Source organism: Tamandua tetradactyla, chromosome 20 (genome assembly GCF_023851605.1).
Source record: "Tamandua tetradactyla isolate mTamTet1 chromosome 20, mTamTet1.pri, whole genome shotgun sequence".
In the NCBI taxonomy this organism is placed as follows: domain Eukaryota; kingdom Metazoa; phylum Chordata; class Mammalia; order Pilosa; family Myrmecophagidae; genus Tamandua; species Tamandua tetradactyla.
In genome coordinates this window covers 22,144,513-22,162,330 of record NC_135346.1, presented here as the reverse complement: position 1 = coordinate 22,162,330, position 17,818 = coordinate 22,144,513, and the positions used below count along the sequence as shown (strand labels likewise).

The 17,818-nt window shown below is 39.0% G+C and overlaps 1 pseudogene; it reads left to right on the top strand.

Moving 5' to 3' along the window:
• Window positions 1-15,599: 15,599 nt before the first annotated feature.
• Window positions 15,600-15,897, top strand: LOC143663910 (ribosomal biogenesis factor pseudogene; annotated as a pseudogene).
• The last annotated feature ends 1,921 nt before the right edge of the window (window positions 15,898-17,818 follow it).

Genomic DNA, 17,818 nt, shown 5'->3' with positions numbered 1-17,818 from the left:
ATTTATAATTTGACTAGTGCATTTCATAATATAACTTATGTAGACAGTTTAATTTAACACCATAAGTACATGGAACCTTGAGTAGGGCATGAGAGTTTGTTGATTTGTCCAGAGTGATGCCCCAATATATTCCAGAGTGATCTGAACAGTGAATAAAAATTATTTGCTAAGTCCCTTTGGGGGAATGGCAAGAAAGGGGGAAAATTCAACTTCCCCAAGTGGAGAATTCCTGATATTCTCACAAGCAATGGAGGCAACCAAAGCAATAGATCAAGCCCCCAATCTTGGGATTTGTTCATATGAAATTTATCCCTGCAAACGATAGGCTAAGCCTACTTAAAATTAGGCCTAAGATTCACCCCCAGAGAACCTCTTCTGCTGCCCAGATGTGGCCTCTCTCTCTCAGCAAACACGACAAGCAAACTCACTGCCCTCCCCCTGTCTATGTGGGACATGGCTCCCAGGGGTGTAAACCATCCTGGCAATGTGGGACAGAAATTCTAGAATAACCTGGGACTCAATATTAAGGGATTGAGAAAACCTTCTAGACCAAACAGGGGAAGAGAGAAATGAGACAAAATAAAGTGTCAATGGCTGAGAGATTTCAGAGTCCAGAGGTTATTCTGGAGGTTATTCTTACACATTAGATAGATATCACCTTTTTTAGTTAAGGTATATTGGAGAGGCTGGAAAGAAGTGCCTGAAAATGTAGAGCTGTGTTCCAATAGCCATGTCTCTTGAAGATGACTGTATAATGACATAGCTTTCGCAACGTGACTGTGTGATTGTGAAAACCTTGTGCCTGATGCTCCTTTTATCTACGGTATGGACATATGAGTAAAACATATGGATTAAAAATAAATAAATAATTGGGGGAACAAATGTAAAAATAAATTTAGTAGATTGAAATGCTAGTGATTAGTGAAAGGGAGTGGTAAGGGGTATAGGAAAAAATAGGGGAAACAGGCTAAATATATTGGTAGATGGAAATACTAGGGGTAAGGGATATGTTATGTATGAGTTTTTTTTCTTTTTTCTTTTTATTTTTTTCTGAATTGACGCAAATGTTCTAAGAAATGATCATGGTGATGAATATACAACTATGTGATGATATTGTGTGAGTTATTGATTATATACCAAGAATGGAATGATCACATGGTGAGAATGTTTGTGTTTATATGTTGTTATGTTTTAAAAATTTTTTTTTAATTATTAAAAAAAGATGGAATCATAAAATATGTGGCCTTTTTTATCTGACTTCTTTTATGTTAGTAAAACATGGAGGTGCATCCATGTTGTAGCAGGTATAAAATATATCATTCCTTGTTATGGCTGAATAATATTGTATGTATATATCACGTTTAGTTTATCCATTCATCCACTGATGGACACATGGGTTGTTTCTATCTTTTGGCAATTGTGAATAATGCTGCTATGAAGATTGGTGTGCAAATATCTATTCAAGTCCCTCCTATATATCTAGAAACGGGATTGCCAGGTCTTAAGGTAATTCTATACGTAACTTTCTGAGGAATCACCAAACTGTTTTCTACAGTGGTGGCACCATTTTATATTCCCATCCACAGCTCCCTTTAGTAAATACACAGGAGTGGAACTGATTGGTCATGTGGTAATTATATGTTTAACTTTTTAAAGTTTTCCACAGCAACAGCACCATTTTACACTCCCATCAGCAATGACAAGTGTTCCTCTTTCTCCACATCCTCTACAACATTCATTTTCCATTTTTTTAACAGCAGCTATTCTAATGGATGAAAAATTGTGGTTTGGACTTGCATTTACGTAATGGCTAATGATGCTGAACATCTTTTTAGAAACTTATTGGCCCTTTGTATATCTTCTTTGGAGAAATGTCTATTCAAATCTTTTGCCTATTTTTAACTGTGTTGTGTGGGGGTTTGAAGCTATATGTACTCCAGAAAAACATGTTCTGAAAATCCATTCCTGTAGGTGTGACCATATCCTAAACGAGATTTTTTGATGTGGTTTCTTCAGTTAAGATTTGACCCACTTCAATCAGGATGGCTCTTAATCCTATTCCTGGGATCCTTTCTAACAGTAATGAAATTCAGACATAGGGCGAGAAAGCCAGAAAGGGAGAAGCCAGAAACTTAACATCAACGAAACCTGGAATAACAATAGAGAGAGACCAGGAGATAACACGTGTGCCTTGCCATGTGACTATCTAAGGACCGAGGATCGTGGGCAGCTGTAGTCTTTGGAGAGAAAGCATTACCTTGATGATGCCTGGATTAAGAGTTTTTCATAACTTCAAAACCTTAAACAAATAAATTCCCATTTTTACCTGACCCATTTCATCGTATTTTCTTGAGCAGCCCAGGAAACTAAAACAGGTTGTTTGTCCTTTAGTTGTTGAGTTGTAGAATTTCGTTATATATTCTGGATATGTGGTTTCCAAATATTTTCTCCCATTCTGTAAGTTACTTTCATCATGAAGTTCTCTGATGTACAAAAGTTTTTAATTTTGATGAAGTCCTATTCATCTATTCTTTTCTTTTGTTGCTTGTGCTTTGGGTGTAAAGTTCAAGAAACTATTAGGCAGCACAAGGTCCCAAAGATGCTTCCCTATGTTTTCTTCCAAGACTTTTAGAGTTTCAGTTCTTGTATTTAAGTCTTTGAACCATTTTTAGTTAATTTTTGTTTATGATGTGAGGTTGGGGTACACCCTCATTCTTTTGCGTGCGGAAATCCAATTTTCCCAGCACCGCTTGCTGAAAAGGCCATTCTTTCTCCTTTGAGTGGACTTGGCACATTTGTCAAAAATCAGTTAGCCTTAGATTTGAGGGCTTATTTCTGAACTCTCAATTAAATTCCATTGGTCTATATTTCTGTCCCTGTGTCAGTACCATGCTGCTTTGATTACTGTAGCATTGACATAAGTTTTAAAATCGGGAAGATGAGTCCTTCAACATTGCTCTTCTCTGTCAAGATGGTTTTGGCTATTCAGGGCATTGATCAAAATTTTATAACTGGCTTTTCCATTTCTGCTATGAAAGCAGTTGGAATTTTGATTAGGATTGCATTAAACCTGTAAATTACTTTGGGTAGAATTGGCAATATTTAGTCTTCCAATCCACGAACACGGAATGCTCTTCCATTTATACAGGTCTTCTTTGATTTCCTTCAGCAATGTTTTGTAGTTTGCCATATACAAGTCCTTTTCATCCTTGTTTAAATTTAATTCTAGAATTAAATTTGATCCTCTTAGTTGCTATGGTAAGTGGAATTTTTTTCTTGACTTCCTGTTCAGATTGTTCATTACTAGTATATAGAAACACCTCTGATATTCGGATGTTGACCCTGTTATTTTGCTGGATTCATTTATTTGCTCTAATAGTTTTCATAGATTTCTTATATACAAGATTATGTCATCTGCATACAGAGACAGTTTTACTTCTTCCTTTCTCATGTGGATACCTTTAATTTCTTTTTCTTGTCTAAATGTCCTAGCTAGACCTTCCAGTACAACATTGAATAGAAGTAGCAAGAGTTTTGTCCCGTGTCTTTTTCCTGACCTTTGGGGGAAAGTTTTCATTCTTTCATCAATACTACAATGTTGGTTGTGGAAGAGCAATCATATTTTAAGCTTAAGTGCCAGAGAATGGACATACATCCATGCATACATACAGACATAAAGTATCTCATTTAGTCCTTATAACTTCCCTATAATGTATTTGTGTCCTCACTTCACAGATAAAACGATGTGCAGAGGTCAGGGTACTTCCCCACAGCCATACAGCTAGCAATGGAAGAGCCAAGACTCAACCCTGGGTCTCCTGGACTCCAAAGCCCACACTCCGTCCATTGTTGTATCCTGTACCACCATGCTCATGATGATGGAATTTACTAGAGCAACATCCTATCTACCACGGGGTAACCAGGGTAGAAGGCCTCACAGCTCTCCCTGGATCTTACTGGCTGGGAAACATGCATCGGAAGACAGGCTGGTTCTGACCAGGTTTACCCGACATCAGAAGCCCCTGAGGATGAAAGGCAACCATGAGCCCCACATACAAGAACGAACCATGATTGGTCTAAGCCAATCATGGCTGCTCCATTTCCTTTTGCCAGTGACTGGTTTGGGGGTGGCTTGCATCCCAGTTCTGGCCCACGAAATTACAGATTAAGTCTGCAGAGGGGAAAGGCAGTTTCTAGGAAAGGCATTCCTCCTTGATAAAAGCGACCTTGCTTTGAAGAGACAGTCTTTAGTTACCTCCCCCACTTGTTTTTCACCAGACAGCCGTTTGGTAAGGAGGGGAGCCTGGAGCAGTGGGTCGCCACCTTGCGACCAAAGATGAGATTTTGCCAACCTGCCAGCAACGGCTGATTGGGCTTGTGGAGCTGCTGTGCCTACCCTGGAATGGCCTACTCCAAACTTCTTAGGTGAGTTTCATGAATCCCTGTTACTTAAACCATTTTTTAGTCAGGCGGTCTGTCATTTGCAGTGAAAAGCACCACAACTCATATGGAACTTTAGTCTCTAATCCAATTCCTCTATTTAATTCAATTGGCAAGTGATGGGCTCAGAGCTGGAGACCCAGTCCGGCCAGCCAGCCCGGCCCACTACAGCGCATTTTGAAGTTGTCCTCCTTCTGAGCAAGAACACAAGAACGATTTCAGGAGGTGACAGAGACAATGGTGCCTGAGGACAAATATTATGTGGTTCCTCCTTCAAGAGATGGAACAATTGCCATTTTAGGAACTCTGATAAAAAATTACTTCCACTTACAGAACTCTGCTCTTGCCATCGAATAATTTTATACCCTGATACACACCTAATAAATAATGATTAATGTTTCTTTCATCTTAAGTGTTGATTCTCTGAAGAAGTCATTAAAAAGGTGACATTATCTTTGTTGCCCCTCCCCCCATCATCCCCCCTTTTAGCTCCACCCTCACACACACCATTGGCATATTCCCTCAGGGTCCAAAAACTCCTGACTTGTCTCCTGCATACTGAGGGCCTCATACTATGTCACCATACTTCTATAGCAGTGCCCTTACTTTCTCTTCCTTGTCAAAACTTATCTGTTCTATGTGCCATCCACAGCTTATCTGAAATCTACTCTGCAGTACTAGTTTTATGTATCATCCCTTCTGGATAATATAGTTACAATTGAATCTAGAAATTCAATAATACATTAACCAGGACTCTTCCCAATTCAAACTGTCAGAAGCAAAAAGAGGGTAATTTACTTATGCAGGTGGGAGGAGTGGTAGGACAGTTTATAGACTAAGTGATAACTGTAGGAACCAAGGCTGCAGGACAAATAGCCTCCACCTCCCTTCCCCTACTCTCCTCCCTTTCTAAATCTCCTTCTTGTTTCTCAGGTGCTCTCTTTCGACGACCCCCTCATCTCTGCTTGCCTCTGTCTGCCCTCATTCTACACCCAGGTTCTTTCCATGTGCAAGAATGATGGCTGCCAGCATCCTCAAGACTTGTACCCTCCCAGCTTAGTAACCCCAGGGACAGGGACTCTCTCTCCCAGCATCTTATATGACTGGCTACATGTCCAGAACTAATTCTAATGTTTGACCCATTGGTCCCCATACCCACATCTGTGGCCACATCAGAAAAAGAGAAATGGTCATAGGGGTGGAGGTAAGAGGTAGGAGGGACATGATGGGCAACCAAAAATAATTTCTCCTTAATTCAAAGGAGAATCTCTAGTGTTAGAAATTTCACACACCATGGTAGACAGTTAGGAGAATATTTCAGGACAGGAAGGTCCTGATATCAACCCCATAGCCTACTCTAGCTGTTTCTGGGGCCAGCCCTGCTCTAACCAGTCTTCTGGGGTAACAGAGGATGCTAAGTCCCTGGAAATCCAACCAACACTTTTCAAATTATAGAGCAATGCTCCTCACTGCAACAAACCCAGACACTGGGGCAGACACACCACTTAACTTCACTGCTGCCTCCTCAGTCATTTGACTCTGTGTGCAACTTGACTTTTTCCAAATGAGTGGAACAGAGCCTTTTTTTTTTTAGAAAATGGAGGAACAACTTCAGTAATTGAAAACATTTCCTATTTTACTCCCAGTAGGTTCCAAAATCTGAGAAGGACTCTCAGAGGGTTTCAAAAAACTGCTCAAATAAAGTTAAACCAGATAGTAAAGCCCACACATTAAATAGAGAAAATCAGCTGAATCCTTAGGTATTAGAGCTGGAGCAGCCCCTCGGGACCACCTACTTCATCTTTTAATTTTAGAGAGGGAGAAACTGAGGTCCAGAGCGGAAGGGGCCACAGACAAAAAGTGGGAGAGCTAGCACTAAATCTCCTAGTACACTTTCCTCTCGACCAGGCCTTGTCTTAGGACGGGCTGTACTGTCCCTAATGAAGATAAGCTCAAATTTTAAAAATACAGCTGTGGGTACATAGCAAGGACTTTAGTGATAGATACTAAAAGAATGCAAAGACTTTCCAGTTTTAATTCACTCTTTGGGCATTGCAGGAACTCAATCTACGCCCTGGGGAGGATTTCTTGCTGAAATCAGCACTGTTTGTGCCATAATCTAGCTGTGAGTCACACTACACAGGAAGTGTCTTAATGAGATTTCTCTGCATGAGAGAGAGAAGAGGAGTGTATTTGAGGGTAAGAAATAGAGATGCAGACATTTTTGTAAGCGGAGCAAAGAGCTGAAACCAACAGACTCTATTTGGGTACTGACAATGTGTAATGATCTGTGGGCAGTATAAAGACATTTGGACACAATCCCTCTATCTGCACACTTGTAATCTAATTACCCAGAAGAGGACACATACTCCTGGGATCTATTTTGGGGTCTCTGCCCCCCCCCCATTAATTTGTAAGACCTCTTCAAATCATGAGCTCTTTAACTTAATTAAAATAAGAGCTCTTTTAATTAAATTAAGCTCTTGTCTGTCTTATATGTTGCAAATATTTCTTCCAGCTTTTTTTTGTTTTCTTTTCTTTCCAGCTTTAATTTGTCCTTTAACTCGTTTTTCTCTCCTGAAATACTTACTCTTCATATGTCATCATATCTACTTTTCTTTTCTTTTGCGTTGCCTAAGCTTCGGTGTCATGATACAAATATCCTTCTCTATTTCAAGATTATAAAACCCTGCATTTGAATTTTCTTCCAGTACTTTTGTACACTTAAATATGTAAATTATCAAAATTTATTTTGGGGTAACACATGCGGTAGGGAGCTAAGCATTTGTTGTTTTGTTTTGTTCCAAATGATGAATCAGTTATTGCAATAACAGTGATTGACAATACTTGGCAGTGGTGCACACTGGGAGAATACATACTTGGTTGTTGTGGTTTTCATTTATGTGCACTGATTCTATGCACAAACTCTTCCCTTCAAAAGGTGGAACCTAATTCCAACCCTTGAGTGTTGACCGGATTTAGTAACTTACTTCTAACAAACAGAATCTGGTAGAGGCAATGGTGTGGTTTCTGAGACTCAGCCATAAAGGGTATGCAGCTTGTTTCTTGCTCTGTTGGATCACTGACTCTTTTTTTAAAAAAAAAAAAAACATGGGCAGGCACTGTACTTTCATGGAGGGTGACCATGTTCCCAGCTGAACTTCAAGGTGACATAGCTTATTACTAAAGGAAAAAAAATGGAGAGGAGACACTGGGGAACCATTAGCAGGATCTGCCACAGTCACATTCCTCGAAGAGTCAACATATCTACTCAAACAACATCCAGGTTTTGTCTGCTGGCTCCATACCCTCAACCTGTGTGATAGCAGAACCTCTGATCCCCTGGGAGTGCCTCAGTTCTGGGAGTCCCTGACAGGAGCCTCACAAAGGCCCACAAAGCAGCCTGTCTCTACAGTTACCAGGTGACCTGTGGTCTGGTTTTTTATCTTTAGCCCCTTCTCTATCTCCACAACCCATGAAATCACTTGGAGGAGCTCATCTCTGCCTCTACCATCATGAAAGACCAGTGGCTCTTCCACCTCCAGGGCCCAAGGGCAGAGTATTTCCACATGAGTGGGGGAGATGGGCAGGTCTGGCCTCCTCCCCAGTTCTATGTTATACCATGTCACTTGGGTCCTGAAGCAGCTCTGCTCTGCCCCAAATCTTGGAAAGTCCATCTTGAATTTTTCTATCAACTTCTGGCTATAAGCCCCTCTCCCTGTGGAGTGTTTCAGTCTAGTACAAAGGAGCAGGTAAGGGATAGAAGCTCTTCCATCTATTTCCAGACACTTCATCTCTTTACCACAAAGCAAAACCTCCCACATACATGAATGGAGACCAGTGCAGACCAGAAACATCAACAGCAGCCAAGTCACAGTTCTCTGTTATTCCCTGATCCCATTCTGTTGCCTTCATCTGAGTAATCACTACCTCCGACCTATGTGGTTGGCGTTTGCCCTCTCACAGGTATAGGTATCCCTTTCATGGTTAGGATTTCTTATCCTTGGGAACCCTGAGTCACAGGAATATGACCTGCACGTACTTTCACTTTAGAGATTACCTATTATTGTTATAGAAATGGTGTTTCTTATGCTTTAGATTTGGGAATGAGAAATTCTGATCTAAGGGGGGGGGGGTTCTCTTGTCCTCTCCCCTTCAAACTGTGGTTAGTAGATAAAAGGTAGGTTTTCATTGTCAAAGATGTAAAAGTAGCTGCACAGGGGGGCAGCTTGGCGGCCTTAAAAATCATACATACCAGCCTTCAACAAGCATCTCCACTGCTGGCAATTTTTAAGAACATGAACAAAGATTTAATAGCAAGGGAGCTCATTGCAATATTGTTTATAATAGTGAAAATTTGGCAATAGCTCAAGAGTAGAGGTTGATTAAATTATAGCACATCCACACAGTGGGACACTATTCAGTTTTTAAAGACTATGTTGCTGATGAATAGTCATAGACACGGAAAGATGGTTATGGTAAGCTGCTAGAAAAGAACTGTTGTAGTATATTGTCATTTTTGGGTCACTAAACCAAAAAATAAATGTATGGATGGGTAGATGACAACTTGGAATGATGTATGTTTTCCTTATCTTCTTTTTACCTATGTATATGATCTAGATGGGTGTCTATTACGTAGAACACTTAGTTGTTATTTTCTTTTTGTAATGAGAAGAAAATAACGAGTTGATTTCAATTCAAAACTAGATTAGTTACCAGAATAGCTAAGATTAAAAGGACTGACAATACCAAGTGTTGCCAAGGATGTAGAGCAACCTGACACACATCCATATCCCATGAGTATGTAAATCGTAACAACCATTTTAGAAAATTGACAGTATTGCTAAAGCAAAACCCATACCCACCCACAAGCCAGCAATTCCCTTCTGGTTTATATGCTGATAGAAATGAGTGTTTATATGCAGCAAAAGACAGACACAAAAATATTCATTATAGTTTTATTAATAATACCCCAAAGCTGGAAGCAACACCAATGCACATCACAGTATAAAGATAAAATAAATTGCTGTCTACTCCTGCCTCATATACTACAGAACAATGAAAAGGAACAAAACTGCCACTACATGCTATAACATAGATGAATTTCATAGACAATGTGCCCTGAGAAAAGAGTTCATACAATATGAATCCTGACATTAAAGAGTTCATACAGTATGAGTCCATTTGCACAAAGATCAAGAACAGGCCAAATACAAAAGACATAAACAAACACTTCTCAGAAGAGGAAATGCAAATGGCTAAAAGGCACATGAAAAGATGCTCACCTTCACTGGCTATTAGGGAAATGCAAATTAAAACCACAATGAGATATCATCTCTCACCCACCAGAATGGCCATTATCAAAAATACAGAAAACAATAAGTGCTGGAGAGGATGTGGAGAAAGAGGCACACTTATCCACTGTAGGTGGGAATGTAAAATGGTACAACCGCTGTAGAAGGCAGTTTGGCGATTCCTCAGGAAGATAAGTATAGAACTGCGATATGATCCAGCAATCCCATTGCTAGGTATCTATTCAGAGGGCATGAAGGCAGGGACACAAATGGACATTGGCACACCTATGTTTATAGCAGCATTATTTACAATTGCCAAGAGATGGAAGCAGCCCAAATATCCATCAACAGATGAGTTGATGGAATATTACACAGTTGTAAGACAGAATAAAGTCATGAAGCATGAAACAACATGGATGAATCTTGAAGACATTATGCTGAGTAAAATTAGCCAGAAACAAACAACAAATACTGTATGGTCTCACTGATATGAATGAATATTAATGAGTGAACTTGCAAAATTTCAGTAAAGACCAGTAGCCATGTTTCTTGAGGATGATTGAATAATGAGACAGCTGTCACAATGTGACTGTGTGATTGTGAAAACCTTGTGACTGATGCTCCTTTTATCTACCTTATCAACAAAGGAGTAGAACATATGGAATAAAAATAAATAATAGGGGGAACAAATGCTAAAATAAATTTAGTTTGAAATGCTAGTGATCAATGAAAGCGAGGGGTAAGGGGTATGGTAGGTATAATCTTTTTTTTTTTCTCTTTCCTGTGTTCGTTTTATTTCTTTTTCTATTGTCATTTTATTTCTTTTTCTGAATTAATGCAAATGTTCTAAGAAATTATGAATATGCAACTAAGTGATGATATTGTGAATTACTGATTATGTATGTTGTTTTATTTTGTTTCTTTATTTTTTAATTAATAAATAAATTTTAAAAAAATTTCAGCAAAGAACACAGGTTATCCAAACCCCAACCAGGACCATTTCAGCCAATCCTAAAGAAAACCTGCAGTAATATATAAGATTCCAAAAGGGTTCCATGCACTGCAATAACTTTCTAGAAACCTACAACCTCCAGATGGGTCCCTGGAACAGATAAGTTCCAAAATCTAGAGGCCATAACCTCTCCAGAACATCAGATACTTCCATCTTCCTACCCCATATTAGTGACAGACCCTTCCAATATGAAAAATTTAGAATGGCCATAGCCCAAACACCCCTAAAGAGAGGGATGGAAAGATCAAAGGTGATGATGGAGTTATACAGAGAAGATAGAATTTACCAAATGAATATAATTGCTGAAACATTACATTGACATCTGTTTTGGTCTCCAGTACCTTAGAGCAGCTAGAAATAAAAACCTAAAATTGTGGGCTGTAATCCATGTCAAACTCTGAAATATGTTCTATAAACTAATTGTGGTGCTGTGCTTTGAAATTTATAGCTTTTTTGTACATATGTTATTTTTCTCAAAAAAGAAAGGAAAATGTCAATCGTGGTGATAAAAAATATTTAAGTTCTAGCCTCCTATATTCTGGAGCAGCTAGAAGGAAAAATCTGAGAGGACTGTACGGTAGCCCATGATAAACTTTGGGATCTGTCCTGTAACTACTTATTGAAGAGTGCTTTGAAAACTATGGCTTTTTTATTTCTTTGCTTTGTATATATATTATACTATACAATAAAAAAGTTTAAAAAAAAAGAAGAAAAAGAAGAAGAAAAGAATGGCAAGACACAGAAAACATTTGAAAAACTTATACTCCACAAGGTCTTTTACCAAGAATATATACACAACTGTTACAACTAAAAATAAGGAAACAAAACACCCGATTGTATAAAAATTGGGCAGGGGCGGGCCGCGGTGGCTCAGCGGGCAAGAGTGCTTGCCTGCCGTGCCGGAGGACCCCGGTTCGATTCCCGGCCCCAGCCCATGTAAAAAACAAACAAACAAACAAAATATAATAAAACAAGAAAATGTTTAAAAATGTTTCCCTTCCTTCCATCCTTCCTTCCTTCTCTGTCTTTCCTTCCTTTCCTCCCTCTCTCTTTAAAAAAAAAAAAAAAAAAAAAAAAAAAAAAAATTGGGCAAAAGATTTTAAAAGAAGATAAATCAATGGCAATTAAACACATCTGAAGATGCTCTACACCATTCGTGACTAGAAAAATGCAAACTAAAACCACAAAATTCACACCCATTAGAATGGTAAAGGAGACTGACCATCCCAAGTGCTGGCCAGGATGTAGAATGTAGAGCAGGTGTAACCCTCAAACACTGCTGGTGAAAATGTAAAATGGTACAACCACTTTGGAAAACAGTTTGGCAGTTTCTTAAGAAGTTACGTGTGCACTTATACTAAGACCTGCACAGTCCACTCCTAGATATATACCGAAGAAAAAGAGAAGTACGTGTCTATACAAAGACTTGTACTTGAATATTCTTTACAGCTTTATTTATGATAGCCAAAAACTGGAAACAATACAAGTGAATAGATTTACAAATTGTAGCATTTCCACACAATGGAAGACTATTCAGTCATAAAAATAAACTATAGACATACACACACACATACACATACACAGGTTATCAGGAGACAGAAATAGGGTAGAGATTGGGTAATTGGAGCTGAAGGGATCCAGACTGTGCAACAGGACTGATTGTAAAAATTCAGAAATGGTTAGCACAATACTACCTGATTGTAGCACAATAATGTAAGTACACTGAATGAAGCTGAATGTGAGAATGATAGGAGAAAGGCTGGGGACACATATGGAACTAGTAGGAAAGATAGATGATAAAGACTGAGATAGTATAATTTAGGAATGCCTAGAGTGTACAATGATGTTGATTAAATGTACAAACTGAAAAATATTTTTGCATAAGGAAGAACAAGGAATGTCAGTACTGCAGGGTATTGAAAATAGATGGTCAACCACATTTTAAAACTTCAACTTCCGTGTAAGACTAAAGGGAGAAATGTTTGTTTGGTGCAAAATTTATATTTTGACTAGTGCATTTCCTAATTTACCTTGTATGGTCGGTTTACTTGAACACCGTAAATACATGAAACCTTGAATAGGGCATGAGATTTTGTTGGTTTGTCCAAGTTAGTGTGATGCCAAATAAATCCCAGAGTGATTTGAACAGTGAATAAAGAAGTATTTGCAAAGTTCCCTTGGGGAAATGGGGAGAACGAGGGAAAGATTCAATTTCCCCATTAGAGAATTCCTGATAATCTCGCAAGTAGTGGGGACAACCAAATCGATAGGCTGAGCCCTCTATCTTGGGGTTTGCCCCTATGAACTTATCCCTGCAAAGGATAAGCTATATAAAAAAAAAAACAGAACAAACAAACAAACAAAAAGGATAAGCTAAACCTACTTAAAATTATGCCTCACAGTCACCCCAGAGAACCACTTTTGTTGCTCAGATGTGGCCTCTCTCTCTCTCTAAGCCGTTAGGGTAGGCGAACTTACTGCCCTCCCCCCTCTGCATGGGACATGACTCCCAGGGGTATAACCTCCCTGGCAATGTAGGACAGAAATCCTGGGATGAGCTGGGACCTGGCATCAAGGGATTGAGAAAACCTTCTCTACCAAAATGGGGAAGAGAGAAATGAGACAAAATAAAATGTCAGTGGCTGAGAGATTTCAAACCGAGTTGAGAGGTTATCCTCGAGGTTATTCTTATGCATTATACAGATATCACCTTTTTAGTTTATGGTGTATTAGAGAGGCTAGAGGGAAGAACCTGAAACTGTAGAGATGTGTTCCAGTAGCATGTTTCTTGAAGATAATTACATAATGATATAGTTTCTACAATGTGGCTGTGTGATTGTGAAAACCTTGTGTCTGATGCTCCTTATATCTATGGACAGATAGTAAAAAATGTGGATAAAATAAAAACAAATAATAGGGGGAACAAAGAGTAAAATAAATAGACTAGCTTGAAATACTAGTGGTCAATGAGAGGGAGGGGTAAGGGGTATGGCATATACGAGTTTTTTCTTTATTCTTTCTTTTGCTGGAGAGATGCAAATGTTCAAAAAAATGATCATGGTGATGAATACACAACAATGTAATGATAATTGTGAGCCATTGATTGTACACCATGTATGGAATGTTTGTATGTCAAGAATTTTTGTGTGTTTATTTGTTAAGGTTTACAATAAAAAAAACAACAGGCCAAATATATCTACAGTGATAGAGATCCCACTTGTTGTTTTAAGGGGTTGTATCAACACGGAGGGGACATAAGGGAGCCTCTATGGTGCTGGGAATGTTCTGAATCAGGAATGTCTGTTTTGATTTGCTAAAGCTGATGAAAAACATTATAGCAGAGATGGGTTGGCTTCTACAATGGGCATTGTGTTAGTTTGCAACCTGTTGGAATGTGATAAACCAGAACTGGAATGGCTCTTAAAAGGGGGAATTTAATAAGTTACAAATTTACAGTTCTAAGCCTATAAAAATGTCCAAACTAAGGCATCCAGATAAAGATACCTTAGTTCAAGGAAGGCTGATGCATCAGGAACACCTCTGTCAGTTAAATAGTCATGTGGCTGGCATCTGTTGGTCCCTTGCTCCTGGTCTCTGTTGCTTTCAGCCTCTGAAAGTTCCTCAAACTTTGTTTCTCTTGGGCTGGCCTTCATATCTTGGCTTCCATTGGCTCTCTCTAGGTTCTGGCTTGCTTAACTTCTCATAGCAACATTTGCTGGGCTCCAAGCATCTCCAAACATCTGTGTCTCTGTTCTCCAAGTGTCTGCATCTGTGTCAGCTCTGCTCTGAAGTTGGCTCTGTCATTTTTTGAAGTTTCTCCAAAATGTTTCCCCTTTTAAAGACTCTAGTAAACTAATCAAGACCCACCTGGATTGGGTAGAGTTACATCTCCATATAATCAAAAGGTCACATCCTCTCTCTCCAGCCAACATGACGAGCAGTCTCACCACCTTCCCCCTCTTTGTGTGGGACATGACTCCCAGGGGTGTGGACCTTCCTGGCAACGTGGGACAGAGATCCTGGAATGAGCTGAGACTCAGCATCAAAGGACTGAGAAAAACCCTAGAATGAGCTGAGAATTAACATCAAGGGATTGAGAAAACCTTCTTGACCAAAGGGGGAAGAGTGAAATGAGACTAAGTGTCAATGGTTGAGAGATTCCAAACAGAGTCAAGAGGTTATCCTGGAGGTTATTCTTATGCATTAAGTAGATATCACCTTGTTGTTCAAGATGTAGCAGAGAGGCTGGAGGGAACTGCCTGAAAATGTAGAGCTGTGTTCCAGTAGCCATGTTTCTTGATGATGATTGAACAATGATACAGCTTTCACAATGAGACTCTGTGAATGTGAAAACCTTGTGTCTGATGCTCCTTTTAGCTACTATATCAACAGAAAAGTAGAACACATGGAATAAAAATAAATAATAGGGGGAACAAATGTTAAAATAAATTCAGTTTGAAATGCTAGTGGTAAATGAAAGCGAGAGGTAAGGGGTATGGTATGTATAATCTTTTTTTTCTCTATTATCATTTTATTTCTTTTTCTGTTGTCTTTTTATTTCTTTTTCTAAATCGATGCAAATGTACTAAGAAATGATGAATATGCAACTATGTGATGATATTAAGAATTACTGATTGTACATGTAGAATGGAATGATATCTTAATGTTTTGTTTGTTAATTTTTTTTTAATTAATAAAAAAAGTTTAAAAAAAAAAAAAGGTCACATCCACACTTGGGTGTGCCACTTCTCCGTGGAGATAATCTAATCAAAAGTTTCCAACCTGGGCATGCAGATGACGTCACCTGGGGCTTGAGCGGCTGCATACAAGAACCAGAGGACTGGAGAGCGAAAATGGCCAAGAACAAATTAAGATGGCAGAAGTTCAGGAATGTATTTCACTTAGCCAGCCAAAAAAACTCGAAGACTAAAAAAAACAAACACAGTTACCATGAATCTTAAGATAAACATTGTGAATAATGATACAGTTAACAGAGTAAATAAAGCTTTTGTAGATATACAAAAGGAACTTGCACACTTCTCAAAAGGCCTTTCCCTTGAACCTCTGCAGAAATAGCTGATTTCTCAGCAGCATCATGAAAACAAACCAGTTAATGTTGACAAGGCTACAAGATTAATGGCTTGGTTGTAAAACAGTGGTGATGCATCAAATTTCAAAAAAACAGATCAATAAATCAAATGTTTTACACACACAAAAAAAGTTTCCAACCTGCAATATTGAATCAGGATGAAAAGAAATGGCTGCTCCCACAAGACAGGATGTGGTACATAATATTTTCAAACTGGCATAGGCATTTATTAACTTACAATTTACAGTTCTTAAGCCATGAAAATATGCAACTTGAGGTGTCAACAGGATGTACTTAACTCTGAAGACAGGCTAGTGGCATCCAGGACACCTCTGTCATATGGGATGGCACATGGCTGGCGTCTGCTGATGCTTTCAGGTTTCACTGCTTTCAGTTTCTGGTTCCAGGGGTTTTCTCTCTGCTTCTGGGGATCCTCTCTTAGCTTCTCCAGGGCTTTCCTCTATGAGTTCTCTTAATTTTGCCTCTTAGCTTCTGTGTTTTATCCTCTTACAAAGGACTACAGAAGGAGGATTAAGACCCACCCTGAATGAGGTGTGTCACACCTCAATTGAAATAACCTAATCAAAAGGTCCCACTCACACCTGACTCCCAGGGATGACCAGGGACCCGGCCACAAGGGATGGAGAAAGTCTTCTTAACCAAAAAGCGAAGAGAGAACTGAGACAAAATAAAGTTTCAGGGGCTGAGAAGATTTCAAACAGAGTCGAGAGGTTATCCTGGAGTTATTCTTATGCATTATATAGACATCCCTTTTTAGTTAATGGTGTACTGGAGTGCTAGAGGGAAGTACCTGAAATGGTTGAACTGTGTTCCAGTAGCCCTGATTCTTGAAGACGGCTGTATAATGATATAGCTTTTACAATGTGACTGCATGTCTGTGAAAACCTTGTGTCTGATGCTCCTTTTATTCAGGGTATGGACAAATGAGTAAAAAAAAAATTGGATAAAAAGTAAATAATAGGAATGATAAAAGGTAAAAAATGGTAGCCTGAAATACTATGGATCAACAAAAGCGTTCTAGTTTGCTAACTGCTGGAATGCAACACACCAGAGATGGATCGGGTTTTAATAAAAGGGGATTTATTTAGTTAAAAATGTATAGTTCTTCAGAGGAAAGGCAGCTAATGTTCAACTGACGTTGTTCTTCTTACATGGGAAGGCACAGGGCGATCTCTGCTGGCCTTTTCTCCAGGCCTCTGGGTTCCAACAACTTTCCCAGGGGTGATTCCTTTCTGCATCTCCAAAGGTCTGGGCTGAGCTGTGAGTGCTGAGATGAGGTATGCTGAGCTGCTTGGGCTGTGCTACGTTGAGCTCTCTCATTTAAGTACCAGCTAATTAAACCAAACATCATTCATTGCAGCAGGCACACCTCCTAGCCGACTGTGGATGTAATCAGCAACAGATGAGGTTCACATGCCATTGGCTCATGTCCACAGCAGAACTAGGCACCTTCACCTGGCCAAGTTGACATCTGAACCTAACGACCACAGAGAAAGAGGGGTAAGGGTATGGGATGTATGAGTTTTTCTTTTTCTTTTTCTTTTTCTGGAGTGATGCAAATGTTCTAAAAATTATCATGGTGATGAATACACAACTATGTGTTGATATTATGAGCCACTGATTGTATAATATGGATGGACTGATTGTATAATATGGATGGACTGTATGTGTGTGGATATTTCTCAATAATAACATTTTTAAAAAACTATGGTTACTATAATTGAACATTACATTTGACTATGAAATTGTTAATCTTGGGGAATAGGAATTGTGGCAGGAGTGGAGAGGGGTGTTCAGAGGATTATCAGTTTATACTCTTGTGGTACCTGAATTTTTTACAATGAATGTGTATAACTCTTATAATTAAAAATCAATTTAAATTTAAGAAAGATCCCACCCACAATAGGTCTATACCCACAGAATGGATTAAAATATCATTGCCTTTTCTGGGGCACATAATAA